This window comes from Rhincodon typus, chromosome 9 (genome assembly GCF_021869965.1).
Source record: "Rhincodon typus isolate 14 chromosome 9, sRhiTyp1.1, whole genome shotgun sequence".
NCBI lineage: Eukaryota > Metazoa > Chordata > Chondrichthyes > Orectolobiformes > Rhincodontidae > Rhincodon > Rhincodon typus.
Genome location: NC_063340.1, coordinates 20369536 through 20392744, shown reverse-complemented (window position 1 = coordinate 20392744; position 23209 = coordinate 20369536). Strand labels below are relative to the sequence as shown.

The window sequence follows — 23209 nt, the reverse complement described above, 5'->3', positions numbered from 1 at the left end:
AGAGCAGCATCTTCCTACTAGCTCAGGTAGTTACGGTGCCCCATAACATCATCTGGAGAACATTTAATCTGATAAATGGCCATCATGGAAGACAACCATTCTGTTGAAAGAAGTACCATCTTACTTGTAGTATCCTGGATTTCTGGATTAGGCCATACTTCTGATTGGAACAGGTTCTCTCTTTTTTCCAGTATCCTCGATGCTCAGACAGGTAATCATTGCATCTTGACCACATTCTGACGACATCCCACGGACACAGATCTGGATCACAGGGAGTCATCAGCACCTCATCTCCCTTAATTTGTTGTTCAAGTTGGAGTCACTCCCAGAGAAATATCATTCCCATCTCAGGTTTTTAAATCATTACATAACTGACTCTTCCAGCTTTATTTTCATGGATTGTGGATGCAGTTTGATGTTTTCTATCCAAGTTCATGAAACTCTAACAATTCTGATGGCTCAAATATTATTGGTTCTAAGGACTTAAAGACTTCTATAAAAGTTCTCAGTTTGGAAGCTCCACAGACTAGAAAAGTCCTTAGTAAAAGAAAGTAATCCCCCCAAACTAAACCTGGTTTTTCAGTTTTCTTGTTATGGGCCTTAAGCTGTTTTTGTCTAAATTGATATACAGATTCTTCTCAACTGAGACTTTGAACCTTTAGTTCTGAAGTCAAAACTAAGTTAATTTCCTTAATATATTTCCCTAACATAAACTCAACAGTATAAATATTTTATCCAGTAACACTACAGTCTCTGAAGAAGGGTCTAGGCCCGAAACGTCAGCTTTCCTGCTCCTCAGATGCTGCTTGGCCTGCTGTGTTCATCCAGCTCTTCACCTTGTTATCTCAGTCTCTGAGGAATAATGGGTTGAATTCTTCCACTTGTGGTTGAAGTGTGGTAGTGAATAAGTTTCATGGGCTTTGGCTTGACATTGGCATGGGGCACATTTTCTCATGAAATCTGTTTTCTCACCTCATTAATTTTGAAATCAAGATGTTATAGAGTCATAACGTCATAGAATCCCTCCAGTGTGGAAGCAGGCCATTTGTCCCATCAGGTCCACACCGTTCCTCCAAAGAGCTCCCCACCTAGACCTACCCCCCCCACCCACCCTCTCCCGACAACACTGCATTTCCCATGGCCAATCCACCTAGCCCACACAACGCTGGACACTACGGGGCGATTTAGCACAACCTAAATAAAAAGGGTTGGACGGGTTTCTTGGGGAATTTTACGGTAAGGAAGGCAAAAATTCTTGCCACTGCCAGGGTTTTCTGGCTTGCACATTTCTAGCACTATATTCAAAGGCCAGCTGCACAACACTTCAAATGTTGCAAGCTAAGAACTACCCCTCATACTGCAATGCTCATAGAAAATGTCACAGAATATCACCATCATCTCCTCTCTGCCAACTTAAACTCAAGCTCTGAACCTTCCACTGCACATGCTTCTCACCAAGGTCTATTAACCTCAGCACTGCATGCTCGGACACGACAGGAGCAGCAAAAATGGTGGATGAGAAGCCCAGATCCCGGCAGACACAGTGCAGGCCTCAGCTCAGATATGGCTGCAGGAGTTGTGGTGGTGGAGGAGCCCTGAACCGGGACCCTACCAGCCCTGCACGGGCCCAGGCCCATTGCTGGCCTTGAGTGCAGAAGCAGTGGTGGCGGAGGAGCTCTGTCCAGGACCCAGCTAACTTCCAGCATCAAGAGGGACAGCCAAAGATATCATGGATGATTAGGCAAGCAGGAGCTGAGCCCTTGGACAGACATCATCAACTGGACAAAACCAAATTCCAACCACCCCCTCAGTGGTCGAGAATGCCCTCGACCATGTCTCCCGCATTTTCCGCAACTCATCCCTCACACCCCCTCCCCGCAATAAGAACCAAAATAGAATCCTCCTCGTCCTCACGTACCACCCCACTAACCTCCGGATCCAACGTATCATCCTCCGACACTTCTGCCATCTGCAATCCGACCCCACCACCAAAGACATTTTTCCCTCCCCACCTTTATCTGCTTTCTGGAGGGACCACTCTCTCCGGGACTCCCTTGTCAGCTCCATACTCCCCTCCAGCCCCACCACAACCGGTACTTTTCCCTGCAACCGCAGGAAGTGCTACACCTGCCCCCACACCTCCCCCCTCACACCCATCCCAGGCCCCAAGAAGACTTTCCACATCAAGCAGATGTTCACCTAAATGTGGTATACTGTATCCGCTGTTCCCGTTGTGGCCTCCTCTACACCGGGCAAACCAAGCGGAGGCTTGGGGACCGCTTTGCATAACACCTACGCTCAGTTCGCACTAAACAACTGCAGTCGCGAACCATTTCAACTCCCCCTCCCATTCCTCAGACGACATGTCCATCCTGGGCCTCCTGCAGTGCCACAACGATGCCACCCGAAGGTTGCAGGAACAGCACCTCATATTCCGCAGGGGTACCCTGCAGCCCAATGGTATCAATGTGGACTTCACAAGCTTCAAAATCTCTCCTCCCCCTACCGCATTCAAAACCAGCCCAGCTTGTCCCCACCTCCCTAACCTGTCCTTCCTCCCACCTCAAGCCCCACCCCCATCTCCTACCTACTAACCTCATCCCGCCCCCTTGACCTGTCCATCCTCCCTGGACTGACCTAACTCCCTACCCACACTCACCTTTACTGGCTCCATCCCCGCCTCTTTGACCTGTCTGTCTCCTCTCCACCTATCTTCTCCTCTATCCATCTTCTATCTGCCTCCCCCTCTCTCCCTATTTATTTCAGAACCCCCTTCCCCTCCCCCATTTCTGAAGAAGGGTCTAGGCCCGAAACGTCAGCCTTCCTGCTCCTCTGATGCTGCTTGGCCTGCTGTGTTCATCCAGTTCGACACCTTGTTATTCCAAATCCAATGCTTTGATTTCTTGCATTTTATTTAGAAATCCTAGATAGCACCATACAGCGGCAAGTCTTTGCACTTTTCACTATATTCTGGTTCATGTGAATATAAATCTAATCTAATCTAAAAGATCACATCCACTCAACTACTCTCAGATACCTTATACTCCATTCCTTCATATCCTCTCCACTTCCTATTCACTAACTGGGGACACCTCGTCCCTTCTCTGAATGCCAATAGCTCACTAATCCATTTTCATAAACTTTTGTCTCATTGATGAAAAATTGAATCAGATCTAAATATCCAAGGTGGCTGGGTGGGGGTGGGGGTGGGGGGTGGGGGGGATGGGGAAGGAAGAGATGGGGTTTTGTCTGTGTGCATTAGTGGCCTGATGTCCTATTGTGTTGACCAGTGAGCTGAGAGGGTTATAGTTCTAAGAACAGGCATTAAACATCCCTGCACTGCAGGCAGACAAAAATCCTTTCGTGTGCTGCTGGACAGAAAGATGTTTCAACCAACCCAAAAAGCCAGAATTTCAAAATCACCTGTTCAACTATCAATGTTAACGCTACTCATAATAGGAATGTCAATGGACTAGTAATCCAGAATCTCAGGATAATATTCGGAGGGCATGTTTCAAATCACACCTTGGCTAATCGTGAAATTTTAATTTAGTAGAAGAAATCAGAAACAAAAAAAAGGTTAGAACTATGGTAACCAGGTTACCGTTGTCAGTTGTCATAAAAACCCATCAGCACTAATGTCCTGTAGGGTAGGAATTCTACCATCCTTACCCTGTACGGCCTAAATGGGACTCCAAACTTACAGCATTGTAGTCAAATCTTAACAATTCTCTGGACAGTTAAGGATGGGCAATATATGCTTGCCTAGCCAGTGACACAGACATACCATGGATGAATAAAAAAAGTCCTCTACTTATGGTCACAACATTCAACAATTTATTCTTTGCAGAAAATTCAGAAACTGGTCACATATGCTGTGTAGGGCTGGATTTTCCTTGGTGTGGCAATCTGTTCTTTCTTTTATACACAACTAAAGACCAGTATATTTCTGACAGGAGGCTCTTCTGATCAGAACTCCTTCAGAGATATGGAGCAAAACTTCCATTGTGAGAGATCCCTCAAAGCAGAATTATCCAGGGATGGCAAATCACACCCAATTTTTCAGTCAGCTGCCATATTCGGAAATTTAAAGGTCTATAATCATTACCGTTTTGATAGCTGCTGTGAAATGGTAAGCACATAGGGTAAAGCATGAGGTTAGGATGTCAGGGCAGTCAAGTGCCCAGTGAGAAGGAGATGTGGTGCCAGGTAAGTAGGGTGCCAACTGGCTAGGGGGTAAGGTGGGTAGCGTGCCAGGGCACAAGGTGGCAAGTCATCCAAGTAAGTGGAGCATTTAGGATAGGTCAGCGTAGGTGGGAGATAGCAGGTCCAGTGGGGTCAGAAGACAGAGGGTTTTTGGGGAGGTGGTGAGGAGTCGGGCCTTAGGGCAGGGCAGCGATGTTGTGTCCAGAGTGGGAAGGATCAGGTCCAATAGTGGGAGAAGGTCAGGTTACGCTACGCTGTTGTGTCTTCTTGACTGATGCATCTACGTAGGAAATCTAGGACAGGTTGTCCGTTATCGTCACTCCAAAGAACTTGATGCTCTTCACCCTCTCAACCTCAGTCCTGTTGATGTAGATGGGGGCATGTTCTCCTCCTTTTTTTCTGAAGTCAATGCTCAGTTCTTTAGTTTTGCTGATGTTGAGAGACAGAATGTTTTCATTGCACCATGTCACCAAGCCCTCTATCTCCCTTCTGTAGTTTGACTCGTCATTGTTAGATATCCGTCCCACTATGGTGATATCGTCAGTGAACTTGTAGATAGCTTTCATTCAGAATTTGGCAACAAAATCATTGGTGTAAAAGGAAGTACAGTGCGGGGCTGAGGTTGCATCTTTGTAGGGGGTAGGGCCTCCAGTGTTGTGTATTATTGTGGAGGAGGTGCAGTTACCTATCCTCACTCATTGTGGCCTGTGGGTCAGAAAGCTGAGGATCCAGTTGCAGAGGGCGAAGCTGGGACCAAGGTCACAGAGTTTTGAGATCAATCTGGAGGGGATAACAGTGTTGAAGGCGGTGCTGTAGTTAACAAGCAGGAGTCTGACATAGGTGTCTTTGATGTCCAGATGTTCCAGGGATGAGTGCAGGGCTAGGGATATGGCATCCTTTGTGGGCCTGCTATGTCGGTAGGCAAATTGTAGGGGATCGAAGCATGCTAGGAGACTGGAGTTGATGTGGGCCATGACCAGCCTCTCGAAGCACAGCATTGGGTCAAAATACTGAAACTCCCTCCAGTATGGGAATTTTGGGTCTACCTATGGCACATGGACTGCAGTGGTTCATTAAGGCAGTTTGATTCACTTATTCAAAGACAACTAGGGATGGGCAATAAACATTGGCAGAGCCAGTGACACCCACGGCCCATAAGTGATTAAAAAAATGTGGAAGAGGTTGCCATACCAGAGTCAGGCTCCTGAGTCATACTAGCTCAACATAGAGAGGACCCACCCAAGGTCCAATTCATCATCTTACAAGACAGAAAGGCTGCCAAAATCAAGAAATGGGATATTCAGTATAGGGAACATGAGACATATAAATGTAATGGAACGTATATGGAATAAGCTGCCAGAGGAAGTGGTAGAGGTGGATGCAATTACAACATTTAAAAGACATTTGCACAGGTACATGGATAGGAAAGGTTTAGAGGGATATGGGCCAAATGCAGGCAAACAGGACTAATTCAGTTTAGGAAACCTGTTTGGCATGGACGAGTTGGGCCAAAGGGCCTGTTTCTGTGATGTGTGACTCTATGATGCTATGAAAGACAGCATTCTGAGAAATCAAACTGCGAATCTACCAAGACCTGCATCCAGAGTACACTCCTTTACAATGGCGAGAACTGGGCTACATATGTTAGGCAGCAGAAAAGCTGTTACCATCAACAATCCAGACATATCCTCAGCGTCCCATGGTGGGGCATGGTCACCATCTCAGATTTACTAGAACTTGTAATTCCACAAACTCATTTCTAAGGCAACAATGTCTGTGCTAGTTTACTATGTTGATCGGATGAACAACTGCTGCACAAAGACCTCAGTGAATTGGCCATTGGATTCTCAACCTCATGGGCATCCGTACCTTCACTGCAAGGACACTTGCATGTAAGGCACAAAGTTGGTGGATATTCACATGGATAATTCACACAGTCACTTACGTCTGTGACCTCTGAAGGCTTACTGTTTGGAAGAGCATTGGAAGAGCCAAGTGGAAATTAGAAACTCAGCTGGCTAAGCAAAGCATACAGAGAGAACAGAGGCCTGAGAATTGTGCACCTCCTCAGCCTACTGTCTTCCACTGTAGCACTGAGTCAAAATACTGAAACTCCCTCCAGTATTGGCACTATGGGTCTACCTATGGAACATAGACTACATTTGTTCAAGAAGGTAGTTCACCATCACTTATTCAAAGATAACGAGGGATGGGCAGTAGATGCTGACAGAGCCAGTGACATCCACATCCTATGAGTGAATAAAAAAAGTGGAAGAGATTGCTGTATCAGAGTCGAGCGCCTGAGTCATACCAGCTAAACACAGAGTGGACCCACCCAAGGTGCAATTCATCATCTTACGAGACCAGAAAGCTGCCAAAATCAAGTGAAGGGATATTCAAATGTAGAGAATATGGAACATGTAAATGTAATCATTCTGGAGTAATTGTGTGATTCAATTAATGGGTGTGTTATGTTATGAATCTAACTGAGTTGGTAACATTAGAACAGAATCACTTTAAAAAGTCAAAGGTTAATTGAAACTTCAGCCTTGTTTATGGAATTACTTTCCTTTAAAGGCTAATTCAATTAGGTCAACAGTTCAATGGTTTAATTTAGCATGAAAATACAAGGTACTTAATATTTCCTTCTACAGGCTTCATGTATAACTTAGCAGAAGCAAAATGTTTAATTATGGATGTAACCCAATAGATACTCCTGTGTTCACTAAGTTAAGATGGAGATAGCTGAGTCAGCGGTCTGAAACAATGTTGCAATTTTCCTATTCGATTTGGTATGAAACGCAACTGTTGGTACTTTGACTCTGACAGGAATTGACTTTGAGCAATCAACCAAATGGAGGAGAAAACAAAAAATATATGCAGATTGTTTATTTTTAGGGGGCAGTAAACTATCTTAGGCAGTATTTGGGGGAAGATTGCATTATCCAAATTGATGATGTTTTATTTTCCAGAATAAAAGCACAAATTGAATTTGATCTAAACACTCATTTTCATGTGGTTTTGTAATACATGCAGGCAGCTCAACATAGAACAGCAGGAATGAATCTTGGAAAATAACAGGTCTTGAGAAATAAAATACGTTGGGAAATAATATAAAACCTAATGATACAACTGACAAGCAAATGAAAGAATCACCATAACAAAAAAAACAGCAGGCGGCTATTCAGCCAAGAGTCTATTTCACCAGTTAAATCTTGGCTGATTGGTATTTTAATTTCATCTACTCACTTTTGTTCTATAATCTTTAATGCCCTTCTCACAAAATTTATCCATGTCAGCTTTGAAGTTTTCAATCAATCCCTAAATCTCTCTGCTCCTGCACAGTTATAAAATACTGATTTATCTCTTTTAGGTCAAAATAAATGACCTCATCCTTCCTCACATGAAAAACCTTATGCCCAGTCATTTAAACTATCATGGGCCTTTGCAACATTCAGTTCTCAGCTACATTGTTTGCTGTGTCATGCAATCAGACCCTTTGGCAAACTTAGACACATGTCCTTCTATTCCTTCATTTAAGTTATTTCACTAGTGCGGTCAAAAGTTGTGGATCTCCAGCAAGTACTACTGTCATTTTTGGAGAAATGCATTTGTACGTTGTACAATCATCTGAGTTTGGAAATAGTAGCCATGAAACACATTCACTGAAAAAAAGTCACAGCCTGACAAATGGAGAACCTATCCAGTATCCCTACATTCTACAGGAATGGGAAACAGAAGTAATGATAATGGACAAGCAGAGGCCCATAAGCACTGGAGGTCACCTGATCCTAATGCTGGTGAAGGTTTTGCTGTAGCCCTTAATGTCTTTGTACTGAACTTTATGCTTTTTATTGGCTAAGTTTGAGTTGTATTCCAGTTTTTGAAGGCTTTTCTACCATGACACCAGTGAGTGTTCTCACTGCATCTTACTAAACACACTACTTACCCTGCCCCTATGGAGTCCATCACGACTAATTCTGACCCCATCTTACCATGTGCCTTTCCTGCCACACAATCTGCCACTCAGTAGATAGCCTGGAATTTGCAGGAATGCTTTGCACCTGAATCATCTTTAAAAATCAGTTGGGCACCTGGTACGGTCAGTATGGAACTGCCCTGCACAATTTGTGACATTCACCCGAGACATGGCAGTCAAGGAGAAATTGGCGCCTCACCTTGTCTAAAGGGGAACTGGAGATCCTGCGAGATGAGGTGACGCACAGGCAGGACTTTTCCCTCCGCCAGACCAGCAATGGACACCACGATGCCAGAGCACACCAGCCTGGTCCAAGGATGCCACAAGGTTAAAGCAGTCTCAGCTGTCTGGAGGAATGGTTAAGAAGAAGGTCAACGCTGTTCTCCACTCTGCAACTGTAAATTCCACCAGTCTGTGACTGTATCCATCTCCCAACAAGGCTAATGCTCTACCACTCTATGGCATGGAACCTTTTCCTTCACTTACTCTCATTACCTCCACGCCCCAGTGTATGGCCTTTGGCTTGACCAAGGCGTGCCGACAACCAGCACTACCCTATGCCTCTGATTAATTCCAGGGACCCATTGGAGAGATGTGTGGCATCTCTTAATTGATGGCATATCATTGCATCAAATTTGTGACTAATGCCCTCTCCAGGAGAACCAGTCAAATCTCTACATTATCATGCTGAATTGGACAACCTGAGGATTTAGGACCATCACTGGATTTCCCTAGATGCAAGATGTGATAGACTGCCACATGTGGCCACCAAGGCTTTGCAGTTCAACAAATGCCTTTCATCAATGGGAAAAGATTCCACATGCAACTAGCAGTACTGCCAATGTGCCTTGCATATGGCATTTTTTCAGCAACCACAATGCTACATCACAATGCAGTCCCAGTTGCCTGGGCTATTTACTACCCTCTGTGTGCATGCCCTCATGGTTAGATTGTGGGTGCCAAGTGCTACCCATTAAATAGGTGAATGTTAATACTGGTGAGGAATCTTCGGTCAGATGCAGAGAAGAAATACAACACCAGCTTCACAGCAACTGCAGAAACCATTGAGCAGACTATCAGTCTTCTGAAAATTACATCTGAGGACCTAGATAGCTTTGCTGGGAACATTCAAAATGCATCAGTGACAATATGCTTAGATTATGATGGTTTGCTGTGCTCTGCAAAACATGGCAATGCAGCGGCAGGAGGCTATAGTCTGGAGGAATTAGTGCTGACATTCTCAGAGGAGAAAGATGAGGAAACTAATGGCCAGCCACAGCATCCAGAAAAATATAAAGGGGCCACACAGATGGTAAATTATTGGTACTAACAGAGAAGTGGAATACATCCATACATAATGATACATTTAGACTATCATTCCAACTAAATAAAACAAACCTTCAACTTTATTGATGCTGTTCATCTTGGTTGCCGGCCCAGGCTGCCTTGACTAGTGTAGGATAGTGGTTCTGGATGATCCAAAAGATGACCACAGACATTATGGTCCCGCTCAAACAATCCTTGGTGTAATCCGTTGTACTGTGACTCCAACAATAGATGAAAATTTCTACAGAAGACACAACAACTTAATCATTAACATATTCAGACACAAGCAGTAATACTAATGCTAAATAAAATGCCATGGATGCTGGAAATCAGAAATGAAAACAAGATGCTGAAAAAGCTTAGCAGGTCAGGTAATATCTCTGGAGACAGATTGAGTATGTGTTTCAAGTCGAGACAAACTTTCCACAGATGCTGCCCCATAGAGTCCAGGGATGTGCAGGTTAGATGGATTAGCCATGGTTAAATGGCAGGTAATGGAAGATAGGATGGGCAGAGCTGGACCTGGATGGGATGCACTTGAGGGTCAGTGCAGACTTGGTGGGCCAAACAGCCTCTTTCTATACTGTAGAGATTCTATGAAAATCTAGATACATGTAGCCTGCTTTATTCATTTTTCACAAATACTCCTATGTGGTGTGAGCTCAGCACTAGGTATAGGCTGATGCCCTGTAGTTTCGGGTGACCTTGCCAGTTATCCCATGCCCTATGAGGTCTGGACAGCCTCAGTATGCTGAGTGGACTTGCATGGATGAAAAAGCCTCCACCATCCTCACTGCAACTTGTGCACCTGGTGAGACTGGTAGAGCAACTGTGTTACCATTGTCCGTACCAGACCACACCAAAACAAGCCCCCGGAGGTAGAAGGCAGCCACCATGCCCCTTGTTACAAGACACACTTGAACCTCCCCACTCACCTGAGATGGACAAGGTGTTGGTAGAAACTCCAGGTTCTTCATCCCAATCTGGCATTGCCATTCTGGTGTACAGCCCATGGACATGCATTCGCGACATGGTCTGCCAAATCTGGATCTCTATGAGAATCACCAGACACAAGGGAGGTTGCTACACATGGCCTAAATAGCCTCTTTCACAATCTGAGCCGGGGCACTTGCCCATTGAAAGCACCATTAGGTCTTCACACTCCTCATGCTCTATAATGGCCTCAACTATCAGAGTCTTTGGGAGTTGGTAAGCACACAGCATGCGATGCTCATATCAGATTCTGATCTTCCATCTATTCTCAGGCATATACCCAGCAACACAAGTATTAGCACTAGTGTAGACTGAGAAAGAATATGATGCTGAACCCTCTGACTCCTGCTTATCCTCCTGAGCGGTAAACAGCTCCTTACCCTCTTGTAACACACTGGTTACGATAGAGCAATGTAGCAACTGCTCTTCCTGCTCAGCTGCTCCCCTTCATCAGTATCACATGGCTAGAAATGGGACCACTCCACTGGCCTGGGATATTTTCTTGGTATTGTAGTCAGTTTTCTGTTTTGGGAACACAGAAGATTAATGGTAGTTTCCCCAAGAATAGATACAATACCTAAATTGATCAGATCCTAGCAGGTGATTTCAGACCCACTGGCAGTCATGTGGCATTGGTTCTCTCTGGAGTAACCTTGCAAGGGCCAACACTGCCAAACACCTGCCCCTTAGCAAAGTTCCATCTGTTCCTTTAAATGAAGTTGCCGCAGCTTTATCCTCTTCCAACTGCAATGATGGACTCTCTCTCTCTCTCTGCTCCTTTGCACATAATCATTTACTGACCCTAAGGAAAAAGATGTGAATATTTACCTTTGTGGAGTGGAGGGTATTAATATGCTTGTACAACTGCAGACAGGTTTTCTGGATTACTCCATGGCTGCTGATCACTTCCACAAACTCCCTTCAGGCTTTCCTGGTTAGGTCTCCTCCTCCTGTCCCCACTATTCACGAGCAGTTTGGAAGAGAACATACAATCCTTACAGTGGGAAGCAGGGCATTCGGCCCAGCGAGTTCACACCGGCATCCCATCCAGGCCCACCCTCCCATCCTTTCCCTGTAACACTTCATTTATCATGACTAACTCACCTAGCCTGCACATCCCTGGAAACTATGGGCAATTTAGCATGGCCAGTCCACCCAACCTCTACATCTTTGGATTGTGGAAAGAAACAGGAGCACCCAGAGGAAACCCATACAGACACAAGGATAGTCTGTTGCCCAAGATTGGAATTGAACCTGGGTCCCTAACACTGACAGGCAGTAGTGCTAACCAGTGAGCCACCATGCCACCCACATGCAGAGGCATATCACTGAACTATAGGGATACTCCATATGGGGTCTTCTTTCTGCCATAATTACAGTACCTGCCCTGGTTTGTCTTCAAATTGCCTTCCTTCCTGACATTATGACCTTCATCCACTGGCAAGGTTGCAGTGCTGGCTAAAGTTCTTGAATGGATGACTCTAACCAGACTGAAAAGGATGACTGCAAGTGGTTTGGAAGGAATGACTGAAGCCTGGAAAGGATGATTGAACAGATAATGAGGGAGGCCTGAAGAAGCATTGCAGTGCTAGTAACCTTTTAAAAATAATGCCAACCCACTTGCGAGTGTCAAAAATGTAAAGGCTTCAGCCTCTGCCTTTAACCAGCAAATGGTCAAGCTGGTATCCTGCCTTGTCTACTAAGAGGCTGACCAATGCCAGATTTCAGTGAGATCATGAATTAGACTAGAAGCATCAGCACACAGCCTTCCAATCCCACATCTCGTCTTTGCTGGTTCACACAAAATCCTGGCTATGGATTTAAGTCACACATGACAAAATACTCGATTATTTCGTAGCAGTAGCCAAAGCAGTTGATAAGACAAAATCTTTGTAAAGTATTCAATAACAATATAAGAGACAATCTTTTTTAAAAAAAAAATCAGGACATGGAGAATTGGGGGCAACCTAACATGGGTAGGTAATTTGGTAGGAGATAGCAGGCACAGCGTAGGGATCATGAATATGTATTAGAATTAGCAGAATCTTGCTATCGGCATTTCCCAAAGTTTTATATTAAGGCCTCACCCTTCACTACATTTGCAAAACTGTAGCAGGTGGAATTCAATTGGAATATGTGTGAGGTCATCCATTTTGAATCTAAATAAGACAGAGCATACCAAGGTACCAGGAACAAGGAAGAATCGAGGAAAATAATGTATTTGATTGCAGAAATCACTGAAGACTGGAAGACAGATAAAACAAGTGAAGCAGGCACTAAATACAGCACATACTTCACCATGCTGTGCTAACTCTAGACTACTATAATGCAGTTCTTACAGGAGTCTTTCCCTTACCTGGTTAATGCACTGTAACTACAACACTGAATAAATATTTTTACTGAGAGCTTCCACCTTGCTAAGGAGATTCAGGCCAATCCATATCCAACAAGCTGCTCTGAAAACCCTCCTCACATTTTGACAAATTCAACCACCAGCAGCTAAGAAAATCCAAAACACTCTAAATAATGTTATTAACGTATTGTCTGAAATATTAATTTAGAATAACATTGATCAGACATACATCCATAATCTTATATATATTTTTGGAAGAGTCTTTGCAAAGCAAAAGAGACTAGCTGCAGCAGATGAACAAATATTTACAAAGAACACAAGCTGCTTGGCTGGAGTCACTGAGTGAACATTCAAAGAGAGGCTGCATGACCCAGTTTGTCTATATAGTAAAGATACTGGATTTGAGCATGTCAGAGAAATAGCTTACCTCAAGCAATAGCCTTTGTCCTATTTCTGTTTCTCTGAAACCCCTGTTACCAAAGTTTGAGTTAAAAATCCACTGGGAACCTCATCAGCACAAACAGAGAACGTGAAATCCACATCACTATCTTCAAGAAAGTAAATCCAATCAACCTTAACTGACCCAGCAAGAGACACCAGTCCCAACAGCATGCATGCAAAGTCATTTTAGTTATTGTCCAACATTTGGACAACTTGTGAATAATTTATTTTTAATTCAACAGTTATTTGGCCAAAATAGACTTAAGATAGCTCTCTGCAAAATGTTATATTTTTCCTAGGTTTTGAATTTTGTGTGTCTTATTTTTTGAAAGACTGGATGTATACATCTATACAGTTAAGCCTTTTAATTAATAATCTTTATGTCTTTGCTCGAGTAACTTTTGTTAATGTATTTAAGAGGCAACTAAATATAGCACTAGGGGCAAATGAGATCAAAGGTTATGGGATGAAAGCAGGATTAGGCTATTGAGTTGGACGATCAGCCATGATTGTGAAGAATAGCGGAGCAGGCACAAAAAGGGCCGAATGGCCTTCTCCTGCTCCTATCTTCTATGTTTCTGTGTTTCAGCAATAAACTTGTTCTTTTTTGGTTACTTAAGGAATCTGGCTGACTTACTTCTGATAGTGAGCTACGTACAGTCTGAAAAGTATTGACAATATAACCTCCTTTTATAAATTCAAACATTGTTTCGGCCAATGGATGAGTGGAATAAGGAATCAGTTCACCCCTCTAACTCAGTAATTCCAACACCCACACTTTAAAAGTAATTCAAATCACCTTATCTCCCAGTGTTACAAATCATTTTTAAAAATTCTGAATCCAGGCCTGTATCTTAGCTAAAATCTCATCAGTTCTCATTAGAACTTCAGGACATTTTTTGTGTACCGGATTTTGTAGAAACCCTTCTGTTAGGAAACAGGGACAAGCATTTCAGAAGCAAGAGGGGGTAGATGGATTATAGATATGGCTCAGCATGATTTATTAATTAAATTGTAGAATAAGCTCAGGAACAAAATATCCTATTCGTGTTCCAATACTACCATGTTGGAGCCTTCATTTGCTAGTCAGTTACCATCTTGAGGTTTTATTTTGTTTCACAATATTTTTGATTTCCTAACATTCATAACCACGGTGATGAAGTGCCATGTATTACAAAACATGAAAATGAGCCCATAAATCAACTGAACAAAGCCATATTGCTCAATTCTGTTGGCATAATGTACATGGAAATGCCCAGGCAAGCCACAAACAAAGAGTCTTTCATTAAATTAATGTTGATATTTCATTTTCACCAGGAAGTGTCTTGCTGGTCCAAAATTGCAAAACAACACCACACGGTAGTATACACGGACAAAGAGAGCTTGGTTATGTCAGTCAGCTGGACAGCTCGTTTATGATGCACAGTGCTCTAATGAGAGCAGCCTTATGATCTGGTAGGATTATGGTGACCTTACCCTTACTTATCTGATACTCATTTATGACTTCCATCTCATTCAAAAATCTTTCCTGGAACCTCACCTCACATAAAGTACAGATTGTTACACAGTCTGATATATGGGTTGGATTTTTTTAAACTCTGGTGACTATCTTTGTGATCCAATTGTACAAAACACAAGGAAGCTGGATGACCATGTGGGCCATGACACAAAGCATTGGCTGGCCTCTCAGTCTGGTGGGCTTTGTATAGTTTATTAAATAAGAAAAAAATAGTGTTTTCAAAACAGAATTGCTGTTCGAATAACTTACAACTAAGTAAATACAGCAAACTTTTTATTAAAATCGGTACTTTTGGGACCAGGAGTGTGCCGGTTGATCAAATAGTCCAGACAATCAAGAAGTCCACATAATCAATATAAAAACACAAACTAAGTAATAGAAATGTAATGGAGGGAGAATAAAAAATAAATGTTATACTTTATTTACAGCATAAATCACTTAAATAGTAGTAAGTTAATTTATTATTACTTAAATAAAACTTACTCGCAGTGAACCCTCTCACTTGCGCTCTCAGCTGACTACTCCGACATCGTAGAAGATCACGGTATTTGAGGAGAAATTTACTGGAATCAATTTGTGCTTTTTCGTATGGCTATTTGATTGAACAAGTACATTTACACTGAGGAAAATAAATTTAGAAACTATATTAATTAGACCCATTGAAGACAGGGATGAGAAGTAAATCTTTCTAAGGGTTATGAGTCTTTGGAACTTTTCCCCCGAGAGCAGTGGAGGCAGGGTTATTGAATATTTTTAAGGTAGATTTAAATAAATTATCAGCTAATAAGGGAGTCAAAGTGTCTCAGCAGGTAGGAAATTGGAGTTGACATAACTGATCAACCATGCTATTACTGAATGTCTTAGCAGGCACAAGAGGCCCATCTCAGTAATGGTGATCATGACACTAATCACCAATGATGTAAAGAAACATCTGGCTTACGAATGCTTTCAGGGAGAGATATCCAGCAGCCTTTCCTGGTCCTGAAGGAGGGTCCAGGCCAAAAACGGCAACACTCCTACTCCTCTAATGCTGCCTGAGCTGCTGTATTCCTCCAGCTCCACATTGTCTCCACTGACTCCAGTATATGTAGTTCTTGCTATCTCCGATAGGAAGTCACAAGAGGAAATATCACAGAAGTCTGCTAAAAAAAACCTTCATAAAAGATGTCAGATTTAGAGGATTATCTTTTAGCAGGAAAAGGACGTGGAGAAGATCAGAAATGAAATTCCAGAGTGCAAGGCTACAAGCTGAAGACATGGCCATCTAAAGTGAGAGGATTAAAATTGAGAATGCTCAAGACTGGAAGAGCTCAGATATCTCTGATGAATTTGATGGGCTGCAGATAATTACAGAGAATTGAAAGGGCCAAGCTATGGAAGAACTCAAAAGCCAGCCTTATTATTTTAAATGGAGGTGTTTTTGTCCCAGGAGTCAAGCAAGAGCCCCAAGCACATGCATGATGGGTACAAGCCAAGATATCAGTAGCAGGATTTTGGATGAACACAAGTTTTTATACAGGATAGATAACGGGAAGCTGGTAAGGAGACCATTGGAATAGCCAAATCTAGAAACACTAAAAGGCACCAATCATCTTATGGAGGTGGAAGTGGTTTAGTAAAAGAGCTAATAGTAACCCTCCAGTTTAAGTTGGTCTGCTTTAATGTCGGCCATGTAATGGGGTCCATACACAAGTTTTAAGTTGTGAGTTTTGCTTAAAGTTTTTTTGCGCCAAATCTGATGTAGAGTTGCATGATTCAGACATAATTCTGAAGCCATTCTTTCTGTCTCTTACTGACCCTCCAGCTTGCAGCTTATGTCCTAACGGTCAAAACAGCTCTTCCTGCTATTATTACTGCATTTAGATTTGATTATGGCAATGAGGCCAGGACCACGATTGGTCCATGTGACCGGCAGTCAAAGAATTCAAGCAGCAACTAGACTAAGAATGTATACCTAAGTTGCCATCCAGCCAACTGACTTCTTTTATTTCAAAAATATACTTTATTCATAAAAATCTTTATATGCATACATAATTACTAAAGCAGGTTGGTTTTGTACAGCCTCAGCATATGGAGAACAAAGATTGGAGTTTGACACTACAGACAGTTCCAAAAAGTCCAAGGCATTTTTTATTTTTGCAAGATACTATTTACATAGATTTGAGGCACTGGGAGCATTCGATAACTGAACAGACTCCCATTGTACTTTGGCTGAAAGACCTTTGATGGTGGTCTTTCCTCACTGCATCCGGGCAGCAACACCACTGATTATGCTAGTCAGGTCTTGAAGGACATACCCGCTTGACTGGGTCTGCAGCAGCAGTGAGGGAAGACCATACTTGATCTCACCCTTACTAATCTGCCAGCTGCAGATGCATCTGTCCGTGACAGTATCAATAAGAGTGACCATCACACAGTCCTCGTGGAGATGATGTCCCACACTTGCGTTGGAAATACCTTCCATCATGTGTGTGGCACTATCATTGTGCTAAATGGGACAGAGTTTTAACAAATGTAGCAGTTTAAGACTGGGCATCCATGAGGCGCTATGGACCATCAACAACAGCACAATCACAACCTAATGACCCAGCATATCTCCCATTCAACCACTACGATAAAGCCAACAGTTAACTCCCGTGTTCAATAAAAAGTGCAGGGGGGCAGCACCAGACATGCTTAATAATGAGGTGTCAACCTGGTGCAGCTACCAAAACAGGATTACTTGCATGCCAAACAGAATAAGCAAGTGATAGACAGAGCTAAGTGACCACTCAACTAATGGATCAGATCTAAGCTCTGTAGTCCTGCCATATCCAGTTGTGAATGATGGCAGACAGTTAAGCAACTCACTGGAGGAGGCGGCTTCACAAATATCCCCATCCTCAAATGATCAAGGAGCTCAACACAAGGCTGAAGCATTCACAACAATCTTCAGCCAGAAGTGCCAAACGGATTATCCATCTTGGCCTCCTCCAGTGGTCCCCAGCATTGTAGATATTGGTATTAGATAATTTGATTCACTCCACAAGATAAAGAAACAGTCGAAGACACTGGATACTGAAATGGCTGTGGACCTGACAACATTCCAGCAATAGTACTGGAGACCTGTGCTCCAGAACTTGCCACTCCCCTAGCCAAGCTTTTCCATTAACATAGTTACAACACTGGCATCTATCTGACAATGTAGAAAATTGCCCAGGTATGTCCTACGCACAAAAAGCAGGGAAAATCAACACAAAGTTACTGCTCCCTCAGTCTACTTTCGATCATCAGCAAAGTGATGGAAGGTGTCATCAATAATGCTATCAGGCAGTACCTGCTCAGTGGCACCCAGTTTGGATTCCACCAGGGTCACTCAGCACCTGACCTCATTACAACCTTCATTCAAATGTGGATAAAAATGTGCTAAATTCCAGAGAGTGAGATGAGAGTCTTTGACATCAAGATCACACTTGACTGAGTTTAGCATCAAAGAGCCCTAGCAAAACCTGAATTAATGGGAATGAGGGGGCATAGACTCCACTGGTTGGAGTCATACCTCACACATAGGAATGTGGTTATTGAAGATCAGTCATCTCAGCTCCAGGACATCTCAGCAAGAGTTCCTTAGGGTACTGTCCTATGCCCAACCATCTTCAGCTGCTTCAATGACCATCCCCCCCGATCATGAGGTCAGAAGTGGGGATGTTCACCAATGATTGCATGATATTCAATACCATTCAACTCCTCGAATACTGAAGCAGTCCATGTTCAAATACAACAAGATCTGGACAATAACCAGGCTTGAGCTGACAACTGGCAAGTAACATAGGTGCCATACAAATTTTAGGCAATGACCATCTCCAATAAGAGATTATCCATCCACCACTCCTTCACATTCAATGGTGTTATCATCACTGAATGCCCCACTATCAATATCCTGGAGGTTACATTGACCAGAAACTCAACTGGGCTCACTATGTAAACACAGTAGCTACAAGAGAAGATTACAGGCTTGGAATACTGCAGTGAGTAATTAACCTCCTGACTCCCCAAAGCCTGTCCACCATCTACAAGGCACAAGTCAAGAATGTATTGAAATACTGCCTACTTGCCTGGATGAGTCCAGCTCCAACAACACAAAAAGTTTGCCACCACCCAGGACAAAAGCAGCCCATTTGATTGGCAGCACATCCACAAGCATCCACCCCCTCCACTATCGACACTCGAGTAGCAACAGTGAGTACTGTCTACAAGATGTACTGTACAGATTTATCAAATATCCTTAGACAGCAACTTCAAACCTTATGACCACTTTCATCTAGAAAAGACAAGGTCAGCAGATACTTAGGAACACAATCACCTGCAATTCCCCTCCAAAACACTCACATTTGAATTAATTTTATTTATTATTGTTGCATGTATCAACGTAGTGAAAATTACTTTGCATGCTAACAAGTTAAATCATACCTTACACAAGTACATCAGAGTAATAAAACAGAATGCAGAATATAGTGTTCCACCTACAGAGAAGGTGCAGAGAAAGATCAATTCTAAATGCAAGAGATCCGATCACAAGTCCGATGATAGCAGGGAAGAAGCTGTTATTAAATCTGTTGATAAATGTTTTCAACTTTTTGTATCTTCTGCCTAATGGAAGAGGATGGGAGAGTGTATAACTGGGAAACTGGGATGGGAGGGGTGTTTGATTATGTTGGCTGCTTTCCCAAAGCAGCCAGAAGTGTAGATGGAATCAATGGAAGGAAGGCTGGTTTTCGTGATGGACTGGGCTATGATCACAACCATCTGTAATTTTTTATGGTCTTGGGCAGAGCAATTTCCATAACAAGTTGCGATGCATCCAGATAGAATGCTTTCTATGGCGCATCTATAAAAATTGGTAAGAGTCATTTGCGGACATGCCAAAATTCCTTAGCCTTCTGAGGAAGTAAAGGCATTGGTATGCTTTCTTGACTGTAGCATCAATCATTGGTGATATTTACTCCTAGGAACTTGAAGCTATCGACCAGTTCTACCTCAGTACCATTGATACAGAAAGGACGTATCCTCCACTCTGCTTCCTGAAGTTGATGACCAGCTCCTACGTTTTGCTGATATCATGGGTGAGATTGCTGTCTTTACATCACGCCTCTAAGCTCTCTCTTTCTTGTACGCTGTCTGATCGTTGCTTGGGATCTGACCCACCACGGTGGTGTCATCAGCAAATTTTTAAATGGAGTGGAGTTGAATTTGGCAGAACAGTCGTGAGTTTGAGTATAGTAAGGGGCACTGAGTACGCAGCCTTGTGGGGCACTGGTGTTGAGGATTACTGTGGAGCAGGTGTTGTTGCCTATCCTTATTGAAGGCAGTCTGCAGGTCAGGAAGTTGAGGATCCAGTCACAGAGGGGGAAGCAAAGTCCTGGATCTCTGAGTTTGGAGATGAGTTTTGTTGGAATTATGCTATTGCAGGTGGGGCTAAAGTCAATAAATTGGAGTCTGATGTTGGTGTCCTTGTTATCCAGATGTTCCAGGAATGAGTGTAGGGCCAGGGAGATGATGTCTGCTGTGGACCTATTGTGACAGTAGGCGAATTGTAATGAATCAAGGCAATCTGGGAGGCTGGAGCTGATGTATGCCATTACTAACCTCTAAAAGCACTCCATAACGATGGATGTTAGAGCCACCAGTCAGTACACATTAAGCACATTGCTTGATTTTTCTTTGGCACTGGGATGATGGTGGTCTTATTGAACAGGTGGGAATGTCACATCGTAATAAGGAGAGAGGTTAAAGATATCTGTATAACATCCACCAGCTGGTCCATGCAGGATCTGAGCACACAGCCAGGGACACCAATCTAGGGGCCAGTTGCTTTCCCTGGGTTCACCCTCAAGAAGGCCAATCTGATATTTGCAGCAGTGACCGTGGGTACAGTTGCAACCGAGGCTGTCAGGGTAGGTGACATTATTTCACTGTCCAAAATGAGTACAGAATGCGTTGAGCACATTGGGGAGGGACACTTTGTTGTCATCAATTCTACTTCACTTCACTTTGTTGAAGCCCATTTATATTGGGTAAGCCTTGCCACAGTCGACGTTGTATGGACCAGATCAGACCTCCTCACGAATATTTTAAGGCAGACTAGACCCTAATTTTTTCTTATTTTAAAAGGCAATCATAAAATTGTCTCAGATGTAACGCAACTGGTCAAACTACTCAACATTAAGCAAAACACAATTTATTTAAACACTGTGGTTAAAATACTATCAAAGAAAGAGAAATTTTGAATAACTTCAGATTGGAAATTTAACAATAATATACAGTAATTATTACAAATTAACTGCTCCCATATCATAATAACCATAACATACCCCTTGGCAAAAAGGAAAATTCAGACAAATTCTCACATGCAGTTCTCCAATCCAGGAGGAAAAAAAAAAGGAGAAGATTCAGACAGAGTAGCAGCCAAGAGACATTCACTGAAGCTTCCAACTCTTTCAAGACTCCAATATCTTCTGCTGTTATAAAAAAAAACAAAACCCAGAAATCTGGATTTGTAAACAACTGACCAGACCCATTCAGACTGTTTTAAAAAAAAATCCAAGGCCACAAAAGCTGCTTACTCAAGTCGTCTCCGATAGCCAGTTCAGCACCTCTGCCTTACAATCTCTCTTCAAAAGTAAGGACAAAATAACCTCTTAAAGTGACAGCACGGTCAGACCTCCCGCCCCAAAAAAAAACAACATACAAAGATGGCTTCACTTTTAAAACCCTTAGTCTTACTCTATTAGTACACTACAATGCATATATATTATATTAACTCTAAGCATGCAGACATTCACCACTACAAATCTATTTCAGTCCATTTACTGCTGCCACCGAACACCTCAGTCTTTCTTCATCAAAGTCAAGACAATGCATCGGCAATTATGGTTTCCCATCCTGCCACATGTATGATTTTCAAAACGAATTGCTGCAAATAATAAGCTCCATCTAAAACAGCCTGGAATTTTTGTCCTTAAGTTTCACCAAAATTTTTAATGGGTTATGATCAGAATGTACAGTTGCCTCATACTGTCTCAGACATATTACTAGCAATATAAATGTTGAAATATTGTAACAGCAACATCAAGCTCAAGGTTTCCTTTTCAATCATGGAATACTTCTGTCGACAACTATTCAATTTTCTGGAAAAAGACCCATAGGTCTTTCTATCTGCTCATCATCTTCTTGTAAGAGTACAGCACCGACACCCGCATCAATAGCCACCTTGAATAGCTTTGCATAATTAGGTGTGGCTATCATTGAGGCACTGCGCAATACTTCACTTGCACTTCCCAGAATCTAGTCTACTGCATTCGCTGCTCACAAGGTGGTCTCCTCTACATTGGGGAAACAAAGCAAAGACTAAGTGGCTGCTTCCGCCAAAGAGACCCTGAACTACCTGTTGGCTGCTACTTTAACGCCCCACCCTGTTCCCTGACTAACATGTCTCTCTGGCTTGCTGTAGTGTTCTAGCGAAGCTCAATGCAAGCTGGAAGAACAACACCTCATTTTCCGCTTGGGGACCCTGCAGCCCTCCGGACTCAATATCAAGCTGAGTAATTTTAGGGCCGAAGCTCTCCCAAGTCGCAGCCCCCTGCCTCACACACCAGGTCTTGTTACCACACAGCCTGCCATTACACACTACCTGTTATTAGTCACTAATAGTCCCTATTAACAACTATTCACCCTCCCAGCCTGATCATTTTTGTCAGTCCAACTGCTCTTTTCTCTCTTTAGGCTCTATCCTATCATTTACTCCCTATCCCATCCCCATCCCCTTTTTTCTGCATAGAGGATGGGTCACCGGACCCAAAACGTTAACTGTTTTTTCCTTTCACAGATGCTGCCAGACCTGCTGAGCTTTTCCAGCAGCTTTGTTTTCACATCCCGTGGGGCCATCTGTCCATGTCCATAAAATGGCCCAGGAACGTGACTTGGGCTTTTGTGAAGTCGCTCTTAGCCAGGCTTACCATCAAGCCTACTTCCCAAAGTCAACCAAACAATTCCAATAGATGCTGCACATGTTCCCTCCATGTGTGACAAAAAAAAAAATCACCAGGTAGTCAATATACACCTGACAATTGGGTAATCTGGAAATGACTTTATTGGTTCGTCTTTGAAGTTTTTCATACCAAATGGCATGACTTTAAATTGGTACAGTCCACTCAGTGTCACAAAAGCAGAAATTGTCTTCGCTCTTTCAGATAAAGGCACCTGCCAGTGAATTCTGAGCAAGTCCAATTTAGAAATACGAGGTGGTTGTCCCACATTCTTAATATAGTCTTCGAAATTTTGAATAGGCTATGTATCAGACTTTGTAACTGCACTGACTTCGTAATAGTCCACACATAACCAGTGGGCACCGTTA

General features: G+C 42.9%; 1 protein-coding gene across 2 annotated transcripts in view; it reads right to left on the bottom strand.

The window, feature by feature from the left end:
- LOC109910573 (cystatin-like) overlaps positions 1-23209 on the bottom strand; it is a 37960-nt gene that overhangs the window by 3530 nt on the left and 11221 nt on the right. Inside the window, exons 1-3 of one of the 2 annotated variants that reach the window (XR_007262937.1) lie at positions 11887-12817; positions 9584-9752; positions 8385-8532 (exon numbers count right to left, since the gene is read on the bottom strand). The gene's annotated coding sequence lies outside the window, so the exon portion shown is untranslated. Of the gene's footprint in view, positions 1-8384; positions 8533-9583; positions 9753-11886; positions 12818-23209 lie in introns of those variants that run through there. The other variant, XR_007262936.1, reaches the window with a different exon arrangement.